This window comes from Alligator mississippiensis, chromosome 1 (genome assembly GCF_030867095.1).
Source record: "Alligator mississippiensis isolate rAllMis1 chromosome 1, rAllMis1, whole genome shotgun sequence".
NCBI lineage: Eukaryota > Metazoa > Chordata > Crocodylia > Alligatoridae > Alligator > Alligator mississippiensis.
The window spans coordinates 230,249,553-230,265,274 of NC_081824.1; the positions used below are offsets into that span (position 1 = coordinate 230,249,553).

Consider the following 15,722-nt stretch of genomic DNA (forward strand, 5'->3'; position numbering starts at 1 on the left):
CTTCACGGTTGTAAGGAAAAACTGGAAAATGTAACCTTTATGTGGCTCAAAAAAAAAAAAAGAAGGCATATATGGAGAATCCCCAAAGGAATGCTTTGTTTAAAAAACCCAAAAATCTCATGGATTTTTGAAGAAATCTCATCAATTTCTGAGGCTGACTCAGAATTTTGGAACATGTTAAAACATCAGCATTGGAAACTCACACACCAAAAACTTTCATAGACTGAAGCTCCCTTCATTAGATGCCACGAAAGGACATGCATAGAGCTGTGTACAAGGAAAAATACATTTAAATACAAAAGCAGAAGGGAAGGGCAAAGAACGGGAGAGGGAAGAGTATGGTGCTGTGGGGGGCACAGTGCTATCATAAAAAGCTAGGGGTAACCCAGAGAAAGAGAGAGATTTTTTCTCATATATTTTGTGTCATGCTGTTTTTTGAAGATGAAGACTGAAACTTATCCTAATAAGCATATGGACCATTTTGTTTGAATCAAGTTATGGAACGAGAAATAGCCTTTTTAACATATATTTTTGCCACCAAAACCAGTTTGATTTTTGAGAAAAAGGCACTGGGAGGGGAACAGTTCCTGTTTAACTTTTTTTTTCTTTACCAAGGTCATCATAGAAAATATTACCAAAGGGCCTTATTTTTTTTTAAATGAAGAAACAAAATAAAACAAAGATCTGGATGTTTACATTATGAACTTTTGGGAGAAACATAATCATTCACCAAAAAGTAATAAAAACTGTAACTTTGATTTTTCTTCCGAAAACGTTTTCACTTTCCAAGCACCTCTAGTTCTGAACCAGTTGTAGCCTTAGTCAGTTCTGTAGCTGGATAGAGAGGATTGAAATAATCAAATATGGAAGTCTTGATAGGTACAGATCACTAAGCCAGCTCCAATCCAATAAAAAAAAGCACTGTCTTCTTTTCACCTACAGAAGAAAAGGGCATTCTTCACCAATGAAAAAATGTGTTATAGCCTTAGGGTTTCTTGTGCAGATGGAAAGCTGTGACCTTGGCATGCAATACCACTTAGATCTCTTCTTAAAATAGCACACAAATGCACATGTAAAAGGTGAAAAAGATTTGGAAAACTGTGCCAACATAAATTGCCATCTGGCTTGAATATAGCCATCTTCACCATCCCAGGTACAGTATTTTTCTTCCAGCTGAGCTTTTTGTAAATCAGATTTATCTGTGTGGTTTAAAATGTGAGCTTAAAAGTTGCCTGGCATCAGATAACACTCTATAAACCCCAAGCAGCTGCAATGCTGTTCTTACCCTTCTTTATTAAGAACAAATGGCCTTTTTATACTTATTGCCTTGACAATTATCATTAATAACAATTGTCTTTAAAACAAGCCATTTGTGACACTCCCTTAAAGAGCTAGCATTACAATAAACAATAATTAAAGCATCATCAAACATACCAATCTGGGAACCAAACAGAATGATCTAATTAAAAACATTCTGCTGAAGCTAGGAGCCCATTCCCAGGGGTAGATAGCAATTAAAATGCAAATAAATTCAGTTACAGGACAGTCCAGTTAGCCCTCTGGGGATAAATTATAAACTATTCTGATCTATTGATTATCCTGGGTCTATTCCAGTAGTTAACAGTAGCGCTGAACAATAAGGCCCCTCCGCATCTTCCTGGCCTCACTGAATGAGAAGCTGAAACAACTGAGATGAGATGCCCAATTCAGGGCTAGTTTTTCAGAAGGTCTCAACTTACACTGAGACACCAGTGAGAGTGTCCTGCCTTTCAAAGGGGTCAGTACATTGGGGGGCTGACCTCTTATGAAAATCTGACTTGACAGCACAACTGTCAACCTGTAGTGCAGTGGTCCTCACCTTTTTAAACTTGAGGCACCCCTCAGAAAATGGCAGCTCTTAATTACTTGTTTTTTTTGACTACAGAACAACAGAAGAGCAATTCTTCTGGTGCAAAGAACTCAGAAAGACCACAACAAGTCAGCATGTTTTTAACACTACAGATTCCACACAAGCGTGCATGTGAACTTTGCAGCACCTCAAAGGCTTTTGAGGCACCACAAAGCACACCCCGGGCACATAATTTCGTTCTCTGTGCTGCAAATATGCAGCGCAGAGCCAAATTTAGATACCAGTAGGGTTACCATACATCTGGCTTTTCCTGGACATGTCCTCTTTTCAGCAGAATTTCATCTGAGCCTGCTAATTTGAATACATCCCGCCCCTCCAAGTGCCCCTTCACTAAGTCTGTGTTAACAGTTGGTGGGCTGGTGTCCCTCCTGTGTCTATCTGGTCCAGCTGGGAGATTTGTCTTGGTCCATGTCTAGGAATACAGATGCAAAGAACTCATTGAAGAGCTCAGCTTTGTCCCCCCACCCCCTCGTCAGCAATTGCCCTAGTTTGTCCTGTAGGGGTTCTATGCTAACCTGCACCTTCCTTTGGCTCCCTATATACCTGAAGAACAACTTTTTGTTGTCCTTAATTTTTGCCGCCAGCCTAAATTCTAATCCTGCTTTGACCTTCCTAATTGATTCCCTGCAAGTCTGAGCCAGGAAGATATACTTCTTCTGGGTAGCTACCCCCGTTTCCACAACCTGTATACTTCTTTCTTTGCCCTTAGGCTTTCTGGGACTTCCCTGTTCAGCCAAGAGGGATTCTTGGCCCCTTTGCCACTTTTATGTACAATGGGATTGTCTCCTTTTGCACCCATAGGATCACTTCCTTGAGGAATGACCACCCTTCCTGGACCCTCATTTTGCCAATGCTCTTGAGTTTTAATGCCTCACTAATTAATCTCTTGAGCATACTGAAGTTATCCTTCACATATGTGCCACTGCTAGCTGTCCCCAGGGAAATGCACGTGCACACCCATCTGGATATGCCCTCTGGGTTTATCATTTTGACACACCTAACAGGGTTAACATTGTGTGGTACATCACAGCACCCTTAAAAGGACCTCAAGACACCCCAGTTGAATCTCTGCCATAGTGTTATTAAAAAAATAAGGTCAGGGTTCCCTTGGACATCAAAAGATTGGTTAGAAAAAGGAACAGGATTTTAAGCATAATCAGTTTGCTGCTCCTATATATGACTTCTGGTTCCTGACTCAAGATTCTTGCCTTCATATGGGTAGAACTTGCTTTTAAAATATGGTCAAATCTGAGAGGGGTTTAATGGAAAACTGCTTTTTCAAGAAAATTATTTTTTTGAAGGAGTTATCTCCTTACCATGGAAAATTTCAAGTTTTCACAGAAAAAGAAAAACAAGTGACACATATTTCACCCAAGCAAAATGCTTTTGACTCAGATATCTTGCTACAGGGCTTCCTGGGGATTCTGGTTCAGTTTCCTCAATTGTGATGGCTCACAAATGGGCTACATTTGTCACGATGCAACATGAGAAGAGATTCCCATGATACCAACTGCCTCCGTGTCCATGACAGCCTAGCAAGCCTGTCCCACCCAGCAAGGAATAGGAGCATGTGACACTTGAATTAACTCCTCTGAACCAGCACAGTAATACGAGATGGTTTAGTCAGGGCTGATCCTACCTTGAGCAGGGTACTGGCACAAGGGAAGATTTAGGAATTCAAAAAAGAGGGTGCAGAAGATGCTACCAATGCAGCAGGGGTGGTTGCAGCCCACTGCGCCTCCTCTCCCCAGTGGACAGACTTGTACCCTGGCAGCAGCTGCTGGAGACTCTCTTGTTCAGGAAGCAGGTAAGACTCCCTCCCCACTCTTGACCCTCTGACCCTCCCATTCCTTCCCCCCCTCCTCTGGCAGCAGTTGCCCAGGGTTTGCCTCTGGGGATAGTAAGCAGTGACCTGCATGCTGCCACCACTGTCCTCAGCTGACCAGAGACAGGGGAATCCCCAGAGCCACCCCTGCTCTGCTCCAGCCAGGAGATTCTGTGAGCTGCAGCAGGGTGCTGAGCTTGGCTGGGAACAATGGCAACAGGTAGGTCTCCCACTTCCAGGCACTCCTACCCTCTGCCCAGTCCCACAGGGCATCCCTGGCTGACAAGGAGCAGGCACTGGAGAGAGGGAGGGGGAAGATCACCAATGACCACCATTCCTGGCCAGCACCTTGCATAGCTGCTCCCTGCCACTGAAGTCCCTGGGACAGTGGGCAAATGTGATAGAGAGGGAGGAAGCAGACCCGCTTGCTGCCACTGTCTGAGCCCAGCACTCTGTGCAGTCACTCTCCAAAGCCCCCAGCTGGAGTGGGGCAGAAGCGATCCTGGGGCTTGCCCCACCCCTAAGCTGGGTCAGCTGGCAACAGCAGCAGCAGTGGACAAGTCTTCCCTTCCTTACTTGCCCTCTGGTGGGTCCCCAAAGGTGTCCCACAACACCCCAGGGCTCCAGCCCTTCCTTAGACTCTGCAGTGTACAGGGTTGCACAGAACAGAGCTGCCTGCAGGTGAAGTACACCATGGAAGAGGAAGAAATGACTGCAACACTGCCCCCAGTGCCTGACCCTGACCCCTCCCTCCCCCCGGCAGACCTGGCTGGATGAGTGACCCCACAAAGTCCCTTTCAGCCCTACAAACACAAAATCAAAATAGTTCTTACTTGGGGTAGGAGTATTTTTAGTTTCCTTTACTAGAAATGCAGCCTTTCTGTGGAAAGCAGAGCACTGTATGGATGGAACCTCTAATGGCTATTTTGTTTAATATTATTGATACAATGACTCCTAAGTGATCCCTCCCTGTCACAATACCTTAAAAATGAAGGTTGCTAAAAAAAAAAAAAAAAAAATAGGAAGGACCTCCAGAGCAGGTCTATGTAAAATATAAAATGCATACAATATCTAAAATACAAAATATGAACCCAAAATGAATATAAATATTAAGTTCTTTTCATGGAAGGACATAATGCCTGACACAAGCTTTCACTAACCTCCTTTAATTTTGTCTTTGCTTTTGTTGCTTGCTAACAGCATCTTACAAGGTAGGATGTTGATATCTGCTTGAAGATACAAGGCCAGCAAATCTGTGTAGTGCCAGCCAATTTGTCTAGTGAAGTAGGGCACCTAAATTGTTCTGAGTGGAACAAGCAAGATGAGATGCGATAAGATAAACAAATGTGAGAACGAAATGGGACTGAAGATTACAGTGTAATTGAAACAAAAAAAAAAAAAATCTGGAGACAGTTTGGAGGATTGTTAGCGTAAATAAGTACTACTGTGAGGACAATGCTATTTATTTATTTATTTGTTTGTTTTTTTTTTTACAGTAATGTGGGTACCCCCTAGTTTCCTAAAGTTCACAAAAGTCTTTAGACATATAGATGACTCCGAAACACAGGAAGGACCATTCTTCTCTCTAAGACACAAGCCATGGCCCTGCTGAAACAAATAGGAGTTTTTCAGCCTCATTTCAATCCAAGATTATGTCCTACCAATCAAAGCACAGACAACTCCAAAGCCAAAGAGATGTTCCTTTGTGCTGTGGTTTGAATTCAATAGCTACATGTCTAAAGCAATTTCATATTTAAAAGCTAAGACCAAAATTGACCAAAAAAGTTATCTAGTTATATTTTTAGCAGGTATAAACCAGCACAGCTCAACTGATTTCACTGGACCTACACCAATTAACACCTCCTTATAAGCTGTCTTTTGTTTGTAAAACAATTCTGCCGCACTTTATTTCTCATCTTGTTCTTTATGGCATGTAATTCTCTCCATGGAATCTGATATGCCAGTTCTAACTGACATGCACAAAGACATGTGATCTACTGCTCTCAGTATTTATTACTAGGGGACAGTGGATGACCATTCCAGTTTTTGTTATTACAAGTGAACAAAAGACATTTTTCCCTATTTCCAAATGTGCTAAATTTTATTTTGCCATAAAACCCGCTTTTTTCATGCTTTCTGTTATGTGGAAAGGCAGGTAATAAGGAGAAAACACATTTTTTTCTTACTAAACACTTCATCTCCATTTTTTGTAGGTGCAAAACCAGTTTACAGATATGGGGCACAGTGTACTAAGAAACTGTTCTGACAAAATGAGTATTCAGTAAAAGTAACATTTGCATGAATTACATAAAACAACATACCAGAATTTTACAAAACATTGCAAAAGCCATAAAATAGAGTATTTTTGCAATAATTTCATTTTTCATAGTGGGCATTTTATGAAATGAAAATATGCAGCTTGGTACCATGTGATTTACTAAACACAAAGGGTCGGACTCCCATTTGGGTGTCATCTCTACAAGCAAAAAGTTGTGCTCTTACTCTGTATTAGCTAACATGTGATAACTAACACAATGTATGGAGAATGACACACAATTTGATAAGTTAATGCTATCCCAGGTATGGGCTTGTGGGAATAAAAACTTGCTCCTGGACATGAGACAATAATTTAACCCCTGAGGAATCTATGGGCATCTGTAGAAGAGCGAAGATGCTGCTCCAATACACTGTAATTACAGCGCATCAGAGAAGACTCAATTAATCGAATCTACTGAAGCATGCTAATGAATGTGCCCCAGCAGCCTCCATGTCTCCTGTATTCAGTGTCCCTGCACTTCAAAATGGTGGCAGGGGCACTTTAACTAAAGCCCCCACTGCCATTTTGAAGCATGGGTCACTGAATACATGAGATGTCACAGGAGCTTTAATTAGAGTGGATCTAGGAGCTGCTCTAATCAAAGCACCCCCTAATTAAAGTGGCCTCTATTTAAAGCATCCCCTTATCCCCACCCCCAGAGCACATGCAAAGATAGCCTAAAGGACCATTTGGTTGCTAGAAGCCACCTTGTTCAAAGGTTTCAATCCCAGCAGATATATGGAGAGACTTGAGGCAATTCAACCTTATACCCTGCTGAAGTTAGCAGGCAAGAGCACTCAAGACAGATGCTACTGTCCAATATGATGGGGACTATAAGAGTCTGGAAGGTGACACTGAGATACAGCAGTGTCTGAGAACTGGGATCTTCAGAGACATTTTCCCTGTGTCTGAGAGCATAACAAGGGCAACACAAGATGAACTGCAAGTGAGCTCATTCGTAAGTTTTTAACTGTGATTAATAAATTAAGAGTTCATTAACTAACTCTAGAGTGGCACTGTGGTGACTGCATTTTGCTTCAGTGACTTTTGAAGTTCAGCTATCCAGGGGAAGATCCTGAGGGGGAGTGGTGGTGCGGACGCACTCTCCTTTCAGTCAAGGCTGCAGAAGCAGCAGTTGTGGACTTTTTTTTAAATTCCCAAAGAAATTTAGACTTCCCTCTCTCCTTTCCCCTCGTTGGCATGTCCTGTCCCCTCCATTCCTTCTTCCCCCACCTGCCACTGTCCCTGCTGACCTGGGGCCAGGGCTCCACAGTCACTCCTGCCCTGCTGCAGCCAAGTTCCACAGTCAGCCAGGCTCAGCTGGGGACAGCAGCAGTGATGGGTGGGTCCCTCCTCCCTGCTCATTTTCCTGGGACAGAGAGAAGAGCACAGGAGAAGAGAAGAGCACAGGGGAAGAGAACCCACCTGCCCCCACCAACATACTACCATTGCTGTCCCTGGCTGATTCCAGGTCCCCATGAAACCTGATCAAAGCAGAACAAGGAGCACCTCTGCAGCTTTCCTCTTCCCCCGACTCCTGGGGCAGCTGGAGACAACAGCAGCAGCCGTGGAGGTGGGAGGGTGAGGAAACAGGAGAGGGGATGTGTTGCTGACCACAAAAGGGAAGGGAGGGTGGAAAGAATAGGTCCTTACCTGTTTGGGGACTTAAAAATGTCTACCATGCCTGCTCTTGCTGCAGGGTATGCCCACCCAGTGAGGGGGTCACAATGGGGAGTAGGGGTGCAGCTACTCTGTAGTATCATTGGCTGCTCCTGCACCCTCCTTTCCAAAATCCTGGATGTGCCTATGCATCTATCCCATGTATGAGCCAGGACCCTGCTTTAGAAAACAGGGCATGTGGGATACCCAGCAATAAACATGTTCTAAAATGTGTGTGGATGCCTATTACTGATGCTTAGGTGAACAAAAATGTGAAAATGCTTATAGATGCTTTAGAAAAAAGATAGCAGTTGTAAACTGAACAAAATTCCCACAGTTCTTAGGGGTAGTATGCATGTTTTGCAAAATGAAGATAAGCAGGAGACCATTACTCCATCTGGGCAGAAATGGATTGCTCTTGGAAGGAAGAGACATCAAATTGCTTCTAGGAACTGTGTAAAAAATAAGCCTGGTCAAAAAAATGGCTTGCTAATTTGTATAAACACAAAGGTTCCTGAATGGATCCAAAGTAAAATTTACGTAAGATGCAGCATGCATGTTAAATAGAGAGCAATGGGAAAGCTAGAGGGGAGAATCTGGAACAATACAGAAACCCCTAAGAAGAGGAGCACCACCGAAATCCCCTCAGAAGAAGCAAAGGTCATGAAGCTGATGATGATGGAAACTGTCTGCCTGCATCCAAAGACTGGGCATCTTTTTACTAGGTTTAGCTCTATCTGGTAATCATCATAACCATGTAAATAAAAAGGTGACAATGTGCTGCCCTAAAATTCTACGCAAATAAACAACACTGCTTTCATTAAGTATACTTGCAAATTGGCCATGGACCATGTCCTGTACCCAACAGGCTGTTAATAAAATAAAGCAGAGTGAGGGGTACCCCCTCAGAAACATGCCAAGTGAGAAGCATGGCAATAGCAGCAGTTGTCGAAAACTCCATGTTGTGACTTGTGACAATCAATAAAATCCTAGTAAAGATGGAGCAGGTTTACCATGCTTAACTGGTCATGGTAAAACTTAAACTTACCCACAGCCTTCACCTTGATGCTAACACTTGCAAAAACAATGTACTGCCTTGTCTTCCCTGGGATTCAACCTCAAATCTGTCACCTGGGGTGAATTAAAGTGAAGTAAAAGCAGGTGTTTTTGTACACCCCCTTACCTGAAGCAATCAGTCCTCTTAACTTCTTGAGCTTCCTGATCACTGCAAGGGTTCATTGCCCCCAGGTTAGTCATTTTCACTGCTATAAATCAGGGGGAAAAGCCCATCAGATCAGAGTAGTGGCATTTTACTTTGCACAAGTGTAAACGATAACACAAAGTATATGACACAACAGTAAACTGAGGCTCCAGAGTCCATGCACCAGGCTGGCAGTTCAGCTGGTTTCCCATATTAGGAAAAGAAAAACCTCTAAAGGGTTTCAGATTTATTCACTAGCTTTCTGGGCAGCCCCAAATCAATAGGGTCCCTAGCCACATCACAGCTTCAATTCAGCAATCTGTAAAAACATGGAGTATAAACAAATCTGCTCCTGTTCCTAGAGCTTTCTGCACTGGCCTCTATTAAGAAAAACTCCATTCTGGCCCCCAGCAGCTCTGGGAGGCCCTCTGCCCACTTCTATAGCCTGGAGCCTAACTTGACTCAGCTGCACCTGATTATTTCAGGTGCAGGCTGGAAGGTAAGAGATTGTCCCCAGTTACCTTCAGACTCAGGAAGCTGCTCTCAGATGTGAATGCTGAGTGCCACGCCTGGATACATTTAACTTCTAAATCCTGTCTTACTTGGTGGCTCAGGGTGTTCTCTACATAAAGGATACGTGGGTTATGCTTCAGCTGCAGCTGCAAGACCCCCTACTTAAACACAGCCAAAGGGCTGTGCCAACCCTGCAGCAGGAAGAGTGACCACCTTTTCAAAATGGAAAGATGGGACATATGTCTATCCCCCCTCCCCACCCCACTGGCACAGCCAGAGCAGAGTCCATGGGGAGTGGGGGAGGATATGGGCTGCCTGCTGTGGGCTCAGGGCTCCCCTCCTTGCTATCCTCCCCCAGAAGCCCCGCTCTGGCCATGCCACCATGGCAAGGTGCCCCCTGCCCACTTGGCAGCATTGGGGGGCACAACCCCCGCTGTCGTCACAATCCCTGCTGCTGCTAGGTGGGCAGAGGGTGTCTTATTGTGGTGGCGCAAATGGTGCAGGGCTCCTGGTGGGGAGGGTAGCAGAACAGGGAGCCCCGAGCCCTGCAGTGGGCAGCCTGTATCTGCCTCCGCCCCATGCACAAAACTGAGGGTACCCGTGGCCCCACATACCCTCTTGCTGGGAGTGCATGCAGTGGTGGGGAGCCAGTCCCCCTACTAGCCCCTGGAGAAGCCATCCATGACTGTCCCACTCCCTGGCCGGGCCCTGCAGCTGCACATCCCCGACCCAGGGCCCATGCATTGCGCCAGCTGGGCAGCACCCCAGCCCCACCCCCACTCCCTCCCTCACTGTGGGGGCCTCAATCTGGCCCTCCCCCTTGCAGGCTGGAACTCTGCCAGTCTGCAAGGGGAAACCCTCTGATTCCCACATTTTTCCGCAGTGAATGGAAAACCTGGATCTCTGCACAATGCTGGGAATCCAGGACAAATGCTGTCCCAGAGTCATTCAGCCCAGGACCAGGACTTGATATTCACATTTCAGGGCTGTCCCACCCACTTAGAGATGGGTGGTCACACTAAACCAGAAGCAAGGGGTAATTCCCACTTTTATACAGGAAATCATAGAAGTTATGGTCACAAGCCAATGGGCAAAAGGGAGGGAACAAGTAAAAGGTAAAGAACCATCAGCAGCACTGTGGTAACATACACTCAGCACCTTAATATCCTTCTTGTACCTCTGGAGGTGTCTGCAAAGAAGGCTTCTGTCCCAGAGTGCTCAAACAACAGCCTGCAGCTGCCCCCAAGTCTAAGTCCAGCTCCTTGGCTAGGGACAGAAGTTACATATAAACCAGTTTAAGTGATCAGAAACTGGTTTAAACTTGTAACAGAATGGAAACTCAGTGCACATAAACCAGTTTCAAAATGACTGAAACTGGTTTAAAATAAATTGGTTGAATGGAGTATCAGACTTAACTGATTTGGGTCAAACCAGTTTATGAAACTTATATCCCAGATGCAGACCCCTTCCTGGTTCAAGTTAAATTATAGTCTCCCAGAATCCCAGCATGCTTTACACCTCTGGGCTAGGTTGTGCTGTGTACTCCAGAGAGCAGGGCTGGCTCCACCCCTCTACTCCCTAGCTGGAGCAGTGAAGGCTGGCTGACAACAGGGGAAGGGTGGCAAGCCTGGCTGGGTATGCAACCCAGTCTGTGGAGGAAGGACTACCCCCAATCCCCCCACCCCCCCTGGAAAACCCAGGCTGGGGCCTGGGGCCAGGGAGAGGGGTTAAACACCCCTTCCCCCATTCAAATTTACTGCTGGCTGCAACTGTAGACTACAAATCCTAGAGGCACCTGGAAACAGGAAGTGATGAGCAACCCTGCAGAATCCTGCTGCTGTCATTCTGGACTGTGAAGCCCAGAGACCTCTGGAACAGCAGGAAGAGGAAGCACACACAGGCAGAGACATGCTCTAGCATGCCCTGGCTTCTGGCCTGAGCCACTGCAGGCTGCAATTCCTGAATCAAAGGTAAATGTATGCTCACTTCTGTTTCAATTTAATCTGTGCATTTTAGCCTAACCTGCAAAGACTGAGTAGATTCAGCCTCAGGCTTTTTGACTCTCTGTACTTAGCTCTTCAGTCCACAGTCCTGGCTGACCACGTCAGGCTCCATATGTACACTGTTCTCTCTCTTCTCTTTACTCAAGCCTCTAGATTCCTCTTCTTTTTCCCCCTGACCTTCAGCCCCTGGGGGTTTCTGGGAGTTGTAGTCCAAATTAACAGTAATCACAGTTTTGCAAGTACTTTCCCCCCGGTCCCACCTGCTGTTACACACACTACATTCACATTACAGGGCCAATGCACACTGTTACTACAACCTAGACACATTGGATTAGTAGAAAAGTTAAATCACTGATGTCCTCCTCAACTAAAGAGGACTATCCTGGGTAAGCATACCACTCCCCTTCACAGCAACAGAAGTCTCTCATTCAAACCAAAGAGCTCCCGTGTTATGGTTTGAAGAGCTTAGGAAGAAACTCAGTTGAGACAAATTTCAATACCCTCCCCACTGCAGCCTAACTACCAATTCTTTTTGTCCTAGGCAGTCCATTCTGATGCAAAGTGTCATTACACATCTCTCATGGAGGCCTTTTGAGAGGGGCAGAAAGTCCACGGGAGGTTTTTCATTGGAAAGGGAGAGAGAGAACCAGAAGCAAGGCTGGAGAGGTCAAAAATATAAGAAATGGATAGCTACCATGTGAAACAATGTTGTACCTAGCTGAGCCGGGAGAGAAGGGAGTACATTTTCATTGCTTTTGTGTACTATTCTGTCCCTTTGACTTCCACTGATCTCCATGAAAGTTGCCTGGCTCAATTCCTGAACGGCAAGCTGGCACTATACCCCTAGATGTCTCTGTTCAGTCACGCACCATTGCAAAGAACTAGAAGCAATTAAAAATTGCAGTGGAACCTCTTATTTATAGAGGCAGCTTTCCACAGAGAATCTAATCTTGTGTTACAAAAAAAGCCCCTATCTACAGTCCCATATGTAATTAAGTTTCACTATATAGGATGTGTAGTCTAATGAACACAAACTTTAATTATGCCACAGTCTCTTGTAAGTGATTGCTGAACTAGGTAAGCAATAAATGTGTCCTTACTATTACTGGCTTGTAGACTCAAGTGACACAATCAAGAAATGTTCCCAATTTCCATGGAGGTTAAATAAGGTAAATTAATGACAAAGCTGAATAGCCAGCCCAGCAGAAATGACTGTTTTCTTCTGCCATGTGTGGGCTAGGAGATGGTGAGTAAACACAGAAAGAGATACTATAAAACACATTAATATGTACAATTTGTTTTATTTTTTTCCCCAGTTCAGTGGCCTGTCTCTTGTTCAGGGTAAGACAGCTGTCAACTGCTTGTAGGGGCTGCTAGGAACCAGCTCAACTCTTACAAAGATACAGAGATCAAACACCTTTCAGAAGAACTTAGCTTTGAAACAAGACGGTCTGAGATAGAGACAGCATAAATTAACAGAGAGCTCTAAACACCTGCGTCAAGCAGAATCCTGCGATCAAGGCTTCTGCTAAGGATAATGCACCCAGCCGCCACTTTGAATAAAGCAGAGGCTACAAAGGCTCAGAGGACAGTGTGGCACCTAACTCCCACAGAAAGTTATTGGGAGTGGGGGGCCCAGTTCCTGAAGGGGCCTGTGAAAATCCACTTGTACAAAGGCACTGAGGTTTGGGGCACATTCAGCACTCCACAGGCTCTCCCTGTAAAATCTGGAGCTGTATTCACAGTTCATGCGACTTAGGAGCAAGGATGTGATCTATAGATAGCCAAATAGAAGGCTTCTTGCCCTAGGGACTCGTGCAGCAGATAAGTAATTCTGAGTGCAAAAAAAGTCCCTGCTTGTATCTCTCCCCAATAGGAAGGAAGACAAGGTGTGTGACCTGCCTCTTCCCCGCCCCCCTCCCCAGTCCTACTTAGTGGAACTGGAAAAACCACAGTTTGTTAATACGCAGACCAGTAGGCCTGTGCGAAGCGACTAGTATTCACTTTGGGTTCGGCTGATTTGGGGACAGTGATTTGAATCACTGTCCTGAATCGATTTGGCTAAATCTCTGAATCTCACAGGTCCATCCCCCACCTGCTCTCCCAGCCTGGCAATGGCTGCCCCGCCTGCCCCAGCTTCTGGCTCTTTGAAAAAGAAAAGAAGCCCCGACTCACTGGGTGCTGCTGGGCAGGGGGCAATCCTTGCTGCCCCCCACTGACCCTTGCTGTCTGGGGGGCTCTGCCATGAGCTTCCTGACCCCCTTCCCCCCCCCCCCCCCACTCTCCCAACGCCCCACCATGGCTGCCCTGCCCACCCCAGCTCTGGCCCTTTAAGATAATAAAAAACCCGTCTCACCAGTTCTTGCCTGGCAGGGGTGATCCCCGCTGCCCCCCAACTGCCCCCTGCCATGGGAGCGGCTCTTCCATGAGCCTCCAAGGCCACTGCAGGAGCCAATGAGTCCAGGGGGCTTTTTTGTTTTTTTGTTTTTTCTTAAAGGGCCAGAGTTTGGACAGACTGGGACAGCGGCGGGGGAGGGGGCGGGGGGGTCGTGGCAGAGCCACCCATGCAGCGTGGGGCAGTGGGGATCACCCCCTGCCCAGCAGCACCTGGTGAGTTGGGGCTTTTTTTTTAAAGCATGGGGAGCTGGGGCGGGTGGGGCAGCCATGGGGGGGCTGGGGAAGCAGGTAAAGAATGAGGCCTGGCAGGAGTACCCCCATGGTCCCCTCCCTACTCCTCCAGCCCTCCCTCCCTCATCCTTACTTACCAGCTCCAAGTCAGGGTCCAGCTCCCTGCTGCAGTGGGCAGGGACTGCCCAAAGCATTGATGCTTTCTGAACCTTTTCCAAATCTACACAGATTGTGTACCCACTTTTCTTTGCCAAGTAAGTAGGTAGAGAGGAGTGAAGAATGGAAGTAGCTGGCATCAGTCAACAGAACTGAGCCAGCCTGCTGAGACTGATAATAATTTACCTATGGTAAATTAAAGGGGGGGAAGGGGGTGCGTAGGGAAGGAATTGTGCCCTAACAATCTCAACTGCTCATGCTGACAAAATCACATGCTAAACCACACAGAGGGCACACTGCACAACCTAGCCCTGAGAAAGAGGAGCCACAAAATGTACCTTTTGCACACGTCGAAGGAATGAAAGCTCCCAAAAGTCCCAGTTTCAAAGAAACACACTTGTACTTTGTGGAGTTCATCTCAAAGAAACATTTAGCACCATTGACTGAGAGCAGACCAAGTTCTGCATCGTTCCACATGAAAAACCCTGCCACTGCTGAGGAGTGGACATGCAGCTTCTGCTCTATTTCAATTTTTTCCCTTCATTTCCATACAGTACCGCTCCATCCAAACTGATTCCAAGATAAGTCACTCATTTCAGATCCAGACATTCTTTTGTCCTAGACAAACCTGGTATTAACTCACCATTTATTACTGTAAATTATTAACATAAAGAATGCTGACTCATGAATCTGGACAATGGAACAATTTGCCCTGTTCAAAAAAGTAATCCGCCATCATTTTAAGCTCTCCCTGCCATTTTTCTTGGTCAGGCTCCTCACTTCCAGCCTTTATGTCATATTTTAATAGCCTTTGTGACATTTTTCAGAGAATATTGCTAATTGCATTGTATATAGCAATACTCTTTAAGAACAAATGCAAAGAGAACATAAAGGGGAGTACAAACAAATATTAAGGGTGTTTTCCAGAGGCTTGCAAAAAGGCAATGACTTTTTTTCTTCAAGTAAAAAAATTTTGGCTCATCCTACAGCCAAACATAATCCAATCCAAAAATGACAGAATGCAGATCTTTGCATAAGCCTCTGTTATTAGAGAGGGAAAGAGACAGATAAAAGAGAGATAAAGGAGTGTTAGGAGAAACAATATTGTAAAGACAAAAAATCACTCCTGGAAAAAGGAAACAGACTTTTCCATCTGGATCAGAGTATTAGAATACCAATGCCAATATTCTCCCTTCACTTAGTTCTTTACAGTCTGGCTTGAAAACGACCCATAATCAACCCTGTCAGATTTGCAAAATGGAAGTATTTTACTGGAACCTCAAAATTATTGAACAGCATAAAAAATAAAAATATGCAAATGTTATGTGGTGGGGTTTTTTGGTCCTTAAGTGAGCTTATTGCTGTAAAGAGCAAATATTTGGCTCACGCTGCTCATCATCAATTCTTAGAACTTTAATATTCCAGTCACGCTCCACATCTGTATTACTGTCCTCTTCTACAGACATGCTCACTCATCTTTAGGAGCACAGTGACTTGTAATGTGTCCTCTC

At 45.3% G+C, this 15,722-nt stretch overlaps 1 protein-coding gene and 1 long non-coding RNA gene across 6 annotated transcripts in view; both read right to left on the minus strand.

Annotated features, from left to right (window-relative positions):
- SLC24A3 (solute carrier family 24 member 3) overlaps positions 1-15,722 on the minus strand; it is a 452,298-nt gene that overhangs the window by 318,536 nt on the left and 118,040 nt on the right. The gene's annotated exons all lie outside the window — the stretch shown is intronic.
- Positions 4,854-15,327, minus strand: LOC132247662 (uncharacterized). The gene is made up of 3 exons (XR_009458935.1): positions 14,193-15,327; positions 8,894-8,975; positions 4,854-5,342 (listed from the first exon to the last, which is right to left on the minus strand). It is a non-coding gene; the product is annotated as an uncharacterized LOC132247662 (long non-coding RNA).